Here is a 15,130-nt window from a genome sequence, read left to right on the forward strand (position 1 = left end):
TCAACCTCAAAAGGGCTACCCCAGAACATTGATCACACATAGACTGGGCAGAAAAATACACAGATGGCTTTCCCAGGATTTGGCCGATATCTCAGTTTTTATAGGATACCCAAGAGATACTTTTGCCTCCAGACAAGTAATTTTAAGAACATGACAGGCCGGGCGTGGTGGCGCACTCCTTTAATCCCAGCACTCGGGAGGCAGAGGCAGGCAGATCGATGCGAGTTCGAGGCCAGCCTGGTCTACAAAGCGAGTCCAGGACAGTCAAGGCTACACAGAGAAACCCTGTCTCGAAAAACCAAAAAAAAAAAAAAAAAAAAAAAAAAAGAACATGATTTCTCCATTCCCAAAAGGTGGGGTAGACGTTTTTGGTCGTGTGATGTGTTTTGGTTTTTTGTTATTGTCTAGGGTGGTTGGTTGGTATTGGTTATAGTCAGGAAGGAAGCAAAATACAGTTTAAATCAGGGATCTCCTCTATTTTTATTTTTCTCTTATCTTTCTCTCATCTAGTGATGGGGAAAAAGAAGGGAAAAGAGTAATAATAAAGGAATGAATAAATAAATAATTAAAAATTTTAAAGTAGAATCTACTAGTCTCAAATATTTTACCTTGATATAGATGAATGTATATTGACAGGAATGTAAGGTTGCTTTGTTTCACTGTTGGTAGTGATAAGAAATTTAAGGTTGTTTTCTTTGATTATTGTTTGATATATTCTACATAGCAGCGTGTTTAAATGTGATGTGAAGTTCTAGTTTTACAGTTCTCAGAATTATTTCTATTGGGTGTAGTCTGTTTTTTTAAAGATTTATTTATTGTTACGTATCCAGTGCTCTGCCTCCATGTTCACCTGCAGGCCAGAAGAGGGCACCAGATCTCACTATAGATGGCTGTGAGCCACCGCGTGGCTGCTGGGAATTGAACCAGGTTCCTCTGGAAGAGCAGCCAGTGCTCTTAACTTCTGAGCCGTCTCTCCAGCCCGGGTATAGGTTGTTGATGTTAGAGAAAAAGACAATTGTTTTGAAACAGAAAGTTTCTGGTTTCTTTGGAAACTCGGTTGTGTCATGTGAATGTGTCTTTTGTTTTGGTCCCAAGCATGGGATGTGGGTGTGTTTTTCACCTCCGAAAACAGCCTCTTGACCTTTGTTAGCAGAAAACAGACCCATGAGAGGCCATGTGATCTTTTGTTGAAAGCTGTCTTGTGATAGGGCATGTGATGCTTTGCTGAAAATAGACACATGAGAAGGTGTGTGATGTTTAGAAAGAATATTAACAGAACCCGCAGACAGCGAGGCACCTTTGCATCACTACACGCCTCACTGGTCTTTGTTTTTCAACACTTCACTTTGCAGAGAGAAACGCTCCAGAGAACGTCTCGAGGTACTCCGGCTGCGTGCGCTGACTCGTGCCGACTCAGCGGGGTCTTGCTGTCCCTGCAGGAGCTGCCGCTAGCTACCCATTCGTGTTGCTGTTTGGCGTTTGCTTCTGGACTGGACTGCTGGTGTCCTGACAAGGCAGAGTACAAGGAACCACATCTAAAATGGTCCACATCCCCTGCCCCTGTTAACCTCCGTTCTCTCTTACATCTAGTTGGTGGGTTGGAAGGGAGGTAGAGCGTTTAAGAACCCTAAGTGAAGTAGGTTTTTGAAAAATGTAAGCCTACAAACAGTGTCTTCTGCACACAAGGCAGCTGCGCATGTGAACTCAATGCAGCTGTGACACCATGGGCAAGGCCTGTGCAGACCTAAGCCTGAACCAACTCCAGCGTGGAGAGAGAAGGTGAGCACACAATCCCGCCCTTAGCCAAGAAGATACTGTCAGCTGTTAGCCTGTGCCAGGCCACTGTATTCCAGTGGAAGGCCATGCATTCACAAATATTTGGGCAGCAAAAACTGGTCTTGAAAAGCTTATGTGGTTGCTAGACACAGAGTCGGGAGGGTGTGGGATGATTTGGAGGAGCGGGTGAAATGGTCAAGCTGATACAGAATTCTCAGAGAACTTATAAAAATACATATATTTTAATAGTGAAGTTGGCAGAGCTGAAATTTCTTACCCCTTCACAAGAGGGCAGCCCAGAGTTCATTGGGCTTTTACAGGTACATAGGGCACGGGCACCTGAAGCAGGCCCCACTCTGCAGCACCTCCCTCCTTGCTGGCTGCTGCTTTCCCCCTGGAGTCTATGCTATGAGACAGGAAAGTCTGTGGACATTTTAACCCTAAGCGAACACGGATGCATGGTGTGGGTTGGAGCCTGCAGAAGACGCTGGAACACCCTGGGCCCCACGCCTTCCTGCTTTGGACTCGGCAGTCCTTTTAGATGATGGCGTGCTTTCAGTATTGTGTTCAGAATGTATACATGTATGCAGGACTGCTTTTCTGGTAGGACACTTTTGGCCATGTGAAAGTAAAAATCTATTGGCTTTTTAAAATGTGTGTAGCATCTCTCTCACTGAAGACGAGAACACCATCACATGGCAAGCAGCCACAGTCCTTCTCCCCGGCTCTGGCTCCTACACTGGAGCACAGTAACGGGCCAGGCTATGGCCAGCAAGGCCTGCATGGGGCCATGCGGTGAGTGAGTGCATCGCAGCCTACAGAACCAGGAGTCTCTGCACATCTTACGTGTCCTCTCCACATAGAACCTAATAAGGGAAAGGCCTCATCATGTGGTCAGGAGGGCTTAAATCTTTATGAAAAACAGCTTTAGCTATTATCAGTGACTCCAAAGGAGCATACAATTGAGAGTAGTGATGGATTTGGGTGTGCCCAGGGAAAAGAAAACCGCCTATGATATTAGGAAGTTCAAGATAGCCATCTGTGGCTTGACGGAGGGGGCATAGCATAGAGATATATGAAGCCATTTGTAAAACTAATTTCTCTTTCCATTTAATCTCGAGTTGCCTCAGAAAACTCGGCTGGTAATTAAGATGCCATTGTTGCTTGTAAATGCCGCCTCCATTAACTTCACACTTGTGAGAAGGAGCCATTAAAAGGCAGCCTGCGGCAACACTTTTGAATAGCTAACTTTGTTAAAAATATGTTTTCCAAATTTCTTGCAATAAAATGTAATTGCATTTTCTGTTTTCACTCCCTGGCATAGACTCTTCTCACAAACTCCCCAGTCTTGGTGCTTCGGGGAAGGTTTTGTCAGACCAGAGCAGCAGAAGTGACTTGAATCCCCTTCCTTCCCTCTCATGATTTAAAAGTTTTTTGGTTTCTCTGGTAGTTTTTTTTTTTTCTTTTTTAAAATAGTTCACTTATAAGGTTACAGAATGACGGAAGAGAGATTTCTTAATGAATGCTGTTCAAACAGTGTGACAGTGTAAAAGTTACCTGCTTGGAGGCAAAGGGTAAATCAACCGAGGCTCCGCTGGGCGTGGGACTGGCCTTGAGCATCCTGCCTCAGTCTGTCTGAAGGCCTGTGAGATGGCTCAGTGGGTGACAGCACTTGCCACCATGCCCGGCCACCTAGTTCAACCCCTGAGACTTACATGGTGGAGAGAGAGCCAGTCCTCTGACTGCTACACATGTGTAGTGGCATGTGCACCCATACACGTACATGTACAGAAAGGAAACTTAAAAACAAAGAAGTGGTGGGCTGGGGAGAAGCCTCAGCTTGTAAAGTGGTTTTAATGCAGGTGTGAGGATCCAAGTTCAAACCCCAGTACTGATGTAAAACCACAGCTGTGGTGTGAGCTGTAGACCTAGTGTTGAGGGGGCAGCAGCAGGAGGATCACTGGGGTTCAGAGGCTACCCAGCCTGACTGAAGAACCGAACCACAGACAAACGAGACACCCTGTGAAAAACAAAACAAAACAAAACCAGTGTAGGCTGGGTGTCGTAGCACATAGCTAATGCCAGAGCTCAGGAGGTAAAGGTCAGAGCTCTCTGTGAGTTGGAGGTCAGCCTGCTCTATATAGTTTCAGGCTAGCCAGACCCAGCTCACAAAAAACAAAACAGAACAAAGGTGGATGGCTCCAGAGGTTCAACACCTGCAGCTGTCCTCTGACAACGTCCCCCGCCCCCAGCCACATACACACACAGAGACACATCCACAAAAAGAGTGACATTATCTGTTGCTCACTTGGGGTTTTTTCTTCAGCTGACAAATGTTCCTGCGGGTGGATGAGATGGGTCAGTGCGCAAAGGTGTGTGCCACCAAACCTGTCGGCCACTCGCTGGAAGGTGAGAACTAACTCCCACAACTTGTCCTCCAACCTCTACACACACACACACACACATGCACACGCGCACACACACATACACACACGCACGCACCACACACACACACACGCACACACATGTATGCATGCATGCACACATACACATGCACACACACATGCACATACACACGCACACACACGCACACACACATATACACATGCACGCACACACATACACACACACACATGCACACATGTATGCATGCATGCACACATACACATGCACACACACATGCACATACACATGCACATACATACACATCACACCACACCACTCATACACACACACACACACACACACACATGCACACATTCACAGAAAACATACTTTTTTAGAAGTATTTTTTTGCACTAATTTTAATGTTAAAAGTTCACCTTGAAGGGTCTGGGTTTGTCTGCTTAGTTTGTCTTTTGTTTTTTCCTGGTTTATTAGCATTTTCTAGAGGATCAGAACTGACAGAAGGAATCCATCCATCCTCCATCCGCCTGTCCATCCATCGGTCTGTCTGTCTGTCCTTCTAGGGGATTTATTACAGTGGCTCATAGGCTGTGGTCCTGCCAGTCCAACACTGGCTGTCTACCACCGGGAAGTCCAGGGTTCCAAAGTTGCTCAGCCCATGTGGCTGCTGCCTCAGCTGGTGCGTCAGAATCCTGAGTGAGGAGGCCTGAAAGCCAGCGAGGGAATAAACTCACCAGCGAGAGGGAGGGCAGTAGGCAAAGAGCAGGCGCTTTGTCCATGTCCTTCCCACGGGGCGGCACGGGGAGGTAAGCCTCAGATTGAGGCTAGGTCGTGCCGCCTCAGGTGAGCTGGATGTGAGGTGGGGTTCCTACCTCAAACGAACCAGTTAGCTAAAAATCCCTCGCAGGTGTGCCCGTGGCTGGAATGTTTAGTGATTCCAGGAGTCACATAGACAGCCGCCATAGCCACCGCACTTGGGGGTGTCAGCAGACTAGCACTGGGCCAAGCTATTTAGATCCCATGTGTAAGCAAGGTCCTGCAGTGTGGTCGTCACCCAGCTGAGCGTCCACCTTAAATGGTTTCATTTGCCTGTGGTCAGCCAAAGTCCAAAATATTAAACGGAAAATCCTACAAGTAAATAACTCCTAAGTTTTAGACTGAATGCTGTTCCGTATAATGCCATGAGATTCCACACCAGGGACACGAGTCGTCCCTTTGTCCTGCGTATTTGTCACTTGTCAAACCGTCTCAACATCCTAGCCTGTGATATGGTAGCCCTCCCTCAGGGTAAGGAAGAAGGTCTGTGTTTGTCTCTCTGTGCCGAGCTTGTTTCACTCAACATCACGTCCTCCAGGCTTGCTTGCATCAGTGCGGATGACAAGTCTCTCCTTTTTAGAGGGTGCATATGATTTTACTGTATATCATGCTGTATGTTCATCCACGCACTGCTTGATGGCACTTAACCGGATCCCCGTCTTGTCCGCCGCGTGTAATGCTGCTCTGAACACGGAGGCACGTGTGCCAGCACAGCGGTCCCTTTCCTTGTGGGGAGGGTCACAGTTCTGTGTCACCACTCTCTGTGACAGTCACCCTGAGTTATTCTCTGCAGCAGGACAGCTGTGGCCTCCATCTAGTCCCACTGGCTATTTGAGCAAGTGTGAGGAGCATCAGAGTAAAGTTGCCTTTTCCTGGCGCCGGCTGCTGCTGAGCACCTTTCATGTTGCTCCTGAGCCACCAGCCCTCTGTCTGCCTCTTCTCAGAGACGTGTCTGTTCAGGTGCTTTGCTGACTTCTGACTGAGCTGTGTGGGTCAGCTTTGTGTTTTCTATACTAGCCTCTCCTCAATGTGTGCTATACAGTGTCCTCCCCCATCGGGTAGGCTGTCTCTGCTCTCTGCTGGTTGTTTCTTTCTCTGTGTAGAAGCTGATCGTTTAATGCTCATGTCATAAACAGAAGAGGAAAAAAAAACCCACCAGGTCAAAACCAAAAGCTTTTCTAACTTTATTTGGTTTGAAGTATTGAGAGGAATCCCCAAATCCCTTAAATTTGGGAAGCTAATCAGGGGGTGTCTTAGTTACTGTTCTGTGCTGTGAGCAGACACCATGACTATGGCAACAGCCACTTGTATAAAAGAAAGCATCAGTTAGGACTTACAGTTCCAGAGGGTCAGTTAGTTATCAACAGTGAGGGTGCTGGAGCAGTAAGTGAGAGCTTTACATCCTGACCCAGAGGAGGAGACAGTGTGCGTGTGTGTGTGTGTGTGTGTGTGTGTGTGTGTGTGTGTGTGTGTGTTTGTGTGCGTGTGTGTGTGTGCGTGTGTGTGTGTATGTGTGGAGAGAGAGAGACAGAGACAGAGTGAGAGAGCGACAGACGGACAGAGAAATTGGGCTTGTTATGGGCTTTTGAAACCTCAGAGCCTACCCCCTCGTGGAAAAAAAAGAACATTTAAATCCCCAAACCACTTCAAATCAACAACCAGGGGAATAGCGTTGGTAACTGGTAACTTACTGGCAGAAGGGGCTAATCTCATTAGTACACTAGGCACTCTCAAAACAGACAAGGTGGCTAGTGGTAAACTGCTCGCTGCCAGACAACCCTGACACCCTGGGTGCAATCCCCAGGATCTGCATTGTGTCAGGAGAGAACCAACTCCTGAAGGTTTCCCTCTGCCCTTTACACACGAGTATACACACACACACACACACACACACACACACACACACACACACACACACACAGGGACTGGGCGGGTGGAGTGGTGCCTTGTTTGCAGGGAGAGGAAGCCAAGTGGCATATGATCATGAGAATGTGCCGAATCCCACTTACAAGCACTGGTCAAATGAACCCACACAGCTGAGTGACACAGTGCACTCCTCAGTCAATGCAAAGACACAGCCTGTCCATGCAGAGGTCACACACTGCCTGTCATGGGACACCTGGAAGACGGGGTTAGTCTCAGCAGTCAATGCTTGTTGCATACTTAGGGATGGCAGCAGTGTTAGCATATAGGCAGCCCTGCTAGCCTGCCTTTAAAGGCCTGGCAACAGCTGACGTCATCACCTCCCACAGCCGCCAGGTGCATGCCAGGTGTGTGTGGGATGAAAAGGACCCGCCCATCACCACAAGCTCCCTTACTCTTACTCTTGGTATTGTTCTCCCCAAACCCCCCTCTCTCTCTGTCCTTCTCTGTCCTCTGCCCTCATGGCTTCCTGTCTGTCTGTCTGCCTGTCCACATGTTCAAGCATCCAGATTGTGTTGCAGATTGGTGTAACATAGTGCATGTCTGTAATCCCAGCACTCGGGAGGCAGAGGCAGGTGGATCTCTGTGAGTTAGAGGCCAGCCTGGTCTACAAAGTGAGTCCAGGACAGCCAAGGCCATACAGAGAAACCCTGTCTCGAAAAACCAAAAAATAAAATAAAAAGAGTGCTGTGTGCAGTGGTGACAGAATTCAGCGTGTTGTTGCTGGTGCAGACCCAGTACGTATAGGTCCAGGTACATTGTATACCCAGAGAAGGCGGAAGGCTCTATCCCTCAGTAAACCTCAAATTAAAACCATGTAAATGCCACATTATGCTGCTATTTTTTACTTAACAGCTTATCAAGAGTCCAGAAATTTTTGTAAATGTTGAGAAGGTGCTTGGAAATGGCCATTGGTCCATCACTGTGGAAATCAGGCCCCACCTCTGCCCGGGGGTGGGGGTGGGGGTGGAGACAACTGACAGAAGCAGGCACAGCTTTCAGTCATGTCCTAGGTGTTGCCTTGACCATAAACTAAAACAATACATTTGCTCATTTAGCCTGACATGAAGGTGCTGTGGGTTTTCACTGTTTATTATTTTGCTTAGTTATTTATTTCTGAGATTATAATATAATTACATAACTTCCCATCCCCTTCCTTCCCCCCAAGGCCTTCTGTATAGGCCTCCTTGCTCTTTCACATTCATGCCCTCTTTTCTCATCATTTGTTCTTACGTAGCTGTATGTGTAAGTGTGTTATGTACGTTTATGTGTGTGTTTAAATGTGTAAATACAGCCTACTCAGTCTGTATAATGGCACTTGTGTGCCTATGTCTCAGGGCTGGCTGTTTGGTGTTGGATAGCTGACTATAGGTGCAAAGACTGCCAAGGCCAACTTGGGGGAGCACGTCAGGAGCCCTGCTTTTCTGGTAAACAGAAGATTGCCTTTGTGCTTGTTTACCCACGAACAATCCTCCTGTTTACTCAAAGTCTGTCTGTGTAGGACAGTACCACCAGCACTGCCGGTTTTTTTTGGGGGGGGGGAGGAGGAATTGGACCTAAAATCCAATTGTTGTTGATGATAAGGGGAACCTTCTGGCTGCTTCCTGTTGATTGGGGGCCTGACAGTGGGGTGGGGGAGTGGGAGCAGGGGTGTTGGGGGGGGGGTCTGGAATGCTGGCCCAAAGCAGCAGCTCAAGCCAAGGGGGATGGCTTGAGCCCTGAGGAAATCCCATCAGAAGCATTTGGTTTACTGACTGTCAGGTAACCACACCTGAAGGAACCTTATGAGACAGGAAGCAGCGGGGTTATTGAGAAGCATGGAGACCAGCGGCTGAGGAGCTGGGGAGCTGGGGCCGCAAGGGAGACCCCGGGAGGGTCCGGGAGTCCACAGCGTTCACCTGGCCAGGCTGGGTCCCACTGCTCTCAGCAAGTCCAGAGTCCACAGCTCTGCAGGACCACCTGGGTAGTGAGGCCTGTCTGTCTGTTGGAGCAGTTGCAGGGCCACAGCTGATTCCAGGATGGCGTCTGTCAGCTGAGGGGTAATGTCTGGGACAGATACAGACTAGGGACAGAAGGTAAGTTAAGGGGTGTGCAAGGTGGGGGGCCTGTTAACTTGCTGCTTACAGGTCTGTCTCTGCCTGGAAGATCTGGGTGACAAAAAGAACATAAACCCAACAGAGGGAGAGGAAGGTGACTGACAGAGATCCAGGCTGCAGCTCTGTAAATTTCAGAGTCTAAAGCTCACATGAATCCTGTAAAGTTGACAAAAGAGATAAAAGTTTGCCAGGCATAATGGTGCACGCCTTTAATTCCAGCACTCGGTGAGGGGTAGGGGGTGGAGGCAGGTGGATCTGAGAGTTCAAGGCTACCCTGGTCTACAGAGCAAGCTCCAGGACAGCCAGAACTACATAAGAGAGACTCTGTCTCAAAAAACAAAAAACAAAACAAAACAGAGATAAAAGTGTTAGATGTGACCACTGTCTATAATCTGTACTGAAATCACAGTAGGAAAAGCAGTAAGTAGGAAGTATCTGGAAGCAGATTGAGTGGACTCAACATGACAGAAGCAGCATTCATCAGTAAGAAGACATTTTTTAAAAAAACATTTATTTATTTATTATTATGTACACAGTGCTCTGCCTCCATGTACACCTGCAGGCCAGAAGAGGGCACCAGATCTCATTATAGATGGTTGTGAGCCACCATGTGGTTGCTGGGAATTGAACTCAGGACCTCTGGAAGAGCAGGCAGTGTTCTTAACCTCTGAGCCATCTCTCCAGCCCCAATAAGACACACTTCAAAATGTGCATGCATGCATGTGTGTGCCACAGCGTGCACGGGAGATCAGAGGACAGGAGTCAGCTCTCCTTCTGTGTGGGACCAGGGAATTGAACCAAGGAGCCAGGCTCCCCTGCTGAGCCAGCTCACAAGTTCACCCGATGATTTTGCTGTGGTGCTAATAGTTGACAGCAGCTAGTCTCCTCAGGCATGCGGGCACTTCTTTAGAACACGCACTTGAGAGTTAAATCTCTGTGGCAGTTGTCGTCAAATTACTTTCCAAAATGTTTTATTTTATTGTCTATTGGGGGGGGGGTATGTGCACACAAACCAAACCCCAGCAAGAGAATCACATACACTTAACCAGAGTCATCTCTCTCAGCTCCCTCAAATGGTTTGTTGTTGACAGAACAGTGATGTCCCCAGGCTGTCTGCACATTGTGCCTAAGGAAGGAACAGTTGCTGCTATTTACAGTGAGTCTCCAGCCAGAGCTCAGGGGACCCAGGCAGAGCCGGCCTCTGCAGCGAGGCCGAGGGCCTGGGGAATTCATGGCTGCAAGTTAGGTAGGGTAAATTGCCAAGGGAGGAGACATGCAGGAGAAAGTCCACAGGGCTCCTGGGGGCAGCGAGGTTCCTGTCCTCAGCAGCCAGGGAGAAGCCCCAGGTGAGCCACCTATGGAAGGTCAGAGAATGGCTGCACCGAGGCCTGCTCTAGTACCACAAAGCAGCTTAAAAAACAAGCCCAGAGAGGCCCAAACTCTAGGGTAACCATGCCTCAGAACGAAGCAGGAAGCAGATTAGAAGGGATGTGAAACTGACAGGAAACTCAGTAAGGCTTCGTGCCCAGCGCTGCATGGTGGTTTTCAAGGGTGCAGGTGGGAGAGCGGGGGACAGGGGACAGAGGGGACAGAGGAATGCTTAGCGAGAGAGCTCACATGTGCCAGGAGATTCCATGAGCGTGTGAAAAGGTGACACAGGAGACGTTCCCTAAAGTCCCGGTGTCACTTCCCCATGCGGACGCTGCCCTGCTCCGCCGTGTCAGAACTGGAGTTTGTCCATTTGTGTATGTCAGTGTATACTCAGCTTATTTTACTCAATGGATTATAACTTAAAAGTAAGTGTTTCCTGAAAACTTATGTGTTATGTGTGTGTGTGTAAGTGTGACATGTGATCGTGCCCATGCCACATGGTACACATTGCACACACCGGTTCTCTCCTGTGAGCGTCATGTATGCAGCTCACTAGCATGAGTTTTAATACTTGAATTCTGGCTTCTGCCCCCCACCCCACCCCATAGGAGCATCTAGAAACTGTTGGCGGAGTCCTCTGAAAGTCTCAGTGCATCTGATCACGTGCTCACATTCTGATCAGCCTGCTGTCCGCAGGACGCCTGGCTCCTGGGAATGCCAAGTGGCCTTAGGTGCCAGGCTCTGGGGTGTGCGCGCTTTCATTGCTACTGTGTTGTTGCTGCTGCCAGGCTCCCCCAGCCATCCCTGTATTGATCCATTGATCAATTAAATAAATTTACATCAGTGCCTCTGATTCCTTCCCACACAACATTGTATAGGTTGATTCCATTTTTTCTTGTTGAACTCTTCCCTGGGCAAGAAGCCCAATTCCCATGATCCTTAGCAGATCTATATGTTGGATCAGTCTTGGTTTGTAACATGTGCCCATTGTCCCTGCCCCCACCCTGAGTGGATGTTTCCATAGCCCACACAGGGCTGCTGTCATCACCCCTCCTCTGCAAGGTGCCCTCCTTACCCTGCATCTGTTGCTTTTAAACAAAATCCCAAATGTTCGATTTACCAATAAAGACTCCGGAGCCAGATGCTGGGGTGAAAGCCTGCTGGCTCAGAGAGGCAGAGGGAGCACCAGCTGACCTTCCTCCTCAGCTCCTGGCCCAGAAGGAACAAGCCCCTTCTCCTTCTCCACAGTATTTCCCCCCAAGACAGAGTTTCTCTGGTAGTCACTTTGTAGACCAGGCTGGCCTCCAACTCACAGAGATCTGCCTGCCTTTGCCCACCCTACCTTAAAACACCTTCAAACTAAATGTCTCTCCTTTCCACTCTCTCTGTTTGTTCTCCAGACTCCCTTTCCCTCTGGTTTTTTTCCTATATTCACTCCTTGTCAATTGGTTATTTGCTCCTCCTCTTGACCTCTGGTGGAGTTTATTTAATCCTGTTTACAGAAGCTCTTGGATTAAAGGTGTGTGCTAGGGCTGAACCCCACAACTAGAAAGGTTTTTCTAGTACTCAGTCTTGGGGTTCACATCCTCCAACGTACGTCTTCTCTGACACCCCACGCCCAGCCTGCTTCCTGAGGGGCCCTGTTGCCCTCCCTGGCCACTGTGGCTCTTGTCTGAGTTTAGACACTCCTCTTGTTCAGAATACTTCAAGTGTACGTCTAAACCAGCCAGCTCCAGGCAAGGCAACAGGCTGCTGCAATGCAGACGAGGGTGTGGAAGCAGGAGCTGACAAACCCCGGCAGCACCAGAGGCAGAAAAGAGGCTGCACTTGCCCCCCCTCCCCAGGCCATCACTCCACAGGAAACACAGGACATCTCGGAAATTAATCGTCTTTCTCTAGAATGTAGACCAGTGCTTTCCAAGAAACCATCTGACAGTTGCTGTAGAGTTTCCCCTCCTGCACCTGGCCTGACAGTATTCTTTCTCTTTTGCCCTCAATTTTCAAGTGAGAGTCATTCAAGAATCTAACCTGAGACAACGCTGTGAGGGGCCTGGGTCACTGTAGATCTTCAAATTCAGCCCTGAGATGGAGGGGACAGTGGGGTGTGGATCCCTGAGAGATGGAGGGGACAGTGGGGAGTGGAGCCCTGAGAGATGGAGGGGACAGTGGGGAGTGGAGCCCTGAGAGATGGAGGGGACAGTGGGGTGTGGAGCCCTGAGAGATGGAGGGGACAGTGGGGTGTGGAGCCCTGAGAGATGGAGGGGACAGTGGGGAGTGGAGCCCTGAGAGATGGAGGGGACAGTGGGGTGTGGAGCCCTGAGAGATGGAGGGGACAGTGGGGTGTGGAGCCCTGAGAGATGGAGGGGACAGTGGGGAGTGGAGCCCTGAGAGATGGAGGGGACAGTGGGGTGTGGAGCCCTGAGAGATGGAGGGACAGTGGGGAGTGGATCCCTGAGAGATGGAGGGGACAGTGGGGTGTGGAGCACTGAGAGATGGAGGGGACAGTGGGGAGTGGATCCCTGAGAGATGGAGGGGACAGTGGGGTGTGGAGCCCTGAGAGATGGAGGGGACAGTGGGGAGTGGAGCCCTGAGAGATGGAGGGGACAGTGGGGAGTGGAGCCCTGAGAGATGGAGGGGACAGTGGGGTGTGGAGCCCTGAGAGATGGAGGGGACAGTGGGGAGTGGAGCCCTGAGAGATGGAGGGGACAGTGGGGTGTGGAGCCCTGAGAGATGGAGGGGACAGTGGGGTGTGGAGCCCTGAGAGATGGAGGGGACAGTGGGGTGTGGAGCCCTGAGAGATGGAGGGGACAGTGGGGTGGGGAGCCCTGAGAGATGGAGGGGACAGTGGGGAGTGGAGCCCTGAGAGATGGAGGGGACAGTGGGGTGGGGAGCCCTGAGAGATGGAGGGGACAGTGGGGTGGGGAGCCCTGAGAGATGGAGGGGACAGTGGGGTGGGGAGCCCTGAGAGATGGAGGGGACAGTGGGGAGTGGAGCCCTGAGAGATGGAGGGACAGTGGGGTGTGGATCCCTGAGAGATGGAGGGGACAGTGGGGAGTGGAGCCCTGAGAGATGGAGGGGACAGTGGGGTGGGGAGCACTGAGAGATGGAGGGGACAGTGGGGAGTGGAACACCAAAGTGTTTGAAAGGCTCTAGCAGGCTGGAACATGACAGACATGCCTCTGGCCTTGCCCTAACCCAATCCCCTCTGCCTTGCTAAAAACCTAGAGCTAGCCCCCAAAGCCTATTCTTCTTATTGGTCACTTCCTCCTTCTGAGGCTGACTACCAAGGTCCAGCTGCCAAAGGCCCCTTTGGCTCACCTAATTAACATGCCCAATCAAAATTAAATACCTCGTCCTAACACGGGTTTCCTCTTTTTCTTTATAACTGCCATTTGCCTACAGGCATGTCTGTCTCCTCTCCAGAGGCAGTCCTCTGGCTTTCCGGGACAAATGTCCCTACCCCACTCCTTGTTTCTTTCCCCTTTCCTCCTCCTCTATCTCCTGTTCAGTTAGGAGGAAACTGGTACACTGTTACACGCCTTGTTAAGTGTTACCTGCTTGTAGCCGGTGTGGTGTCACACGCCTTTAATCCCAGCACTCAGGAGGCAGAGGCAGGTGGATGGCTGTGAGTTTGAGGCCAGCCTGGTCTACAGAGGGAGTCCAGGACAGCCAAGGCTACACAGAGAAACCCTGTCTGGGGGGGGGGGGGAAGTTACTTGCTTGTAACTTTAATTAGGCCAAATTTTTTTTTTATAGTCAAATGATCTCTTGGTGGATATAATGTATCTTCTTTTTCACACTTCCAGTAGAGCCTGGAGACCTTCCCTATGCCAGTCTTGGGCCATCTTCATGTGTAGTAAGCCTGCCCTGCTCTCTGCGGTAGGGAAGGGATGGAGAGCGTGTGCTGCCTGGTGCTTGGCATCCTGACACAAGGTAGTCCTTTGGGAAGAGGGAACCTCAGCTGGAAGGAAGGCCTCCTTGAGATCAGCCTGTGGGCAAGCCTGTGGGGCATCCTTGATTAATGATTGACATGGGAGGGCCCAGCCCACTGTGGGTGGAGCCATCCCTGGGCAGGTGTCCTGGGCTGCATAAGAGAGCCTGCTGAGAAACCATAGGGAGCGGTGCCTCTGCCTCAGCTCTGGCCTCCAGGCTCCTGCCCTGACTTCCTTCCCTCAGCGGTGGACTGGGGTGTGGACGTGTAAGCTGAAACCAAACTTTCCTTCCCTTAGTTCTTGGTCCTGGGGTTCCATCACAGCCACAGAAGCCGAGGTAAGACACCACCTGACAGGCTTCAGAGGGCAAGTTATTTTTAAAAGTAGTTCATTTTTCAAATGTTTTATTCTTGAGCAGTGAATCTACCTTGACCATATTCTTTCCCCTCCCCCAGCTCTACCCAGATCCTCTCCTTACTCGCCTGCCTTCGGAAGCCCTGGGGTTTGACTTGTGTTAGCCTGCGGTCCCTGAGCATGGGGCTTGCCTGGAGTGTGGTTCATGTGCCCAGGGCAGATGATTATTGACTAAGGTTCTGCCTTGCAGTTTCTTTGGTGAAGAAAAATAAAACTGAAGACTGTAAAAGGAGGGTGTGTGGAGGGGGCTCCACAGTGGTGCAGAGCAGAGAAGGCCGTGCGGCCTGTGTGGGAAAGGCCCCAGGCGCTGAGCTTAACGGGCTGCAGGTGTGAAGGCCACGATGCAGGAGCCTATTAGGCTCAGCTGAGGGACAGGAGCAGGCTCTGTCTGTGCCA

The 15,130-nt window shown here is 50.1% G+C and overlaps 1 long non-coding RNA gene across 1 annotated transcript; it reads left to right on the forward strand.

Annotated features, from left to right (window-relative positions):
* Nucleotides 1–4,138: 4,138 nt before the first annotated feature.
* Nucleotides 4,139–11,233, forward strand: LOC311586922. The gene is made up of 2 exons (XR_014775692.1): nucleotides 4,139–4,185; nucleotides 10,997–11,233. It is a non-coding gene; the product is annotated as an uncharacterized lncRNA (long non-coding RNA).
* Nucleotides 11,234–15,130: the final 3,897 nt, after the last annotated feature.

Source organism: Acomys minous, assembly GCF_964271855.1.
Source record: "Acomys minous genome assembly, chromosome: 16".
Lineage (NCBI taxonomy): Eukaryota > Metazoa > Chordata > Mammalia > Rodentia > Muridae > Acomys > Acomys minous.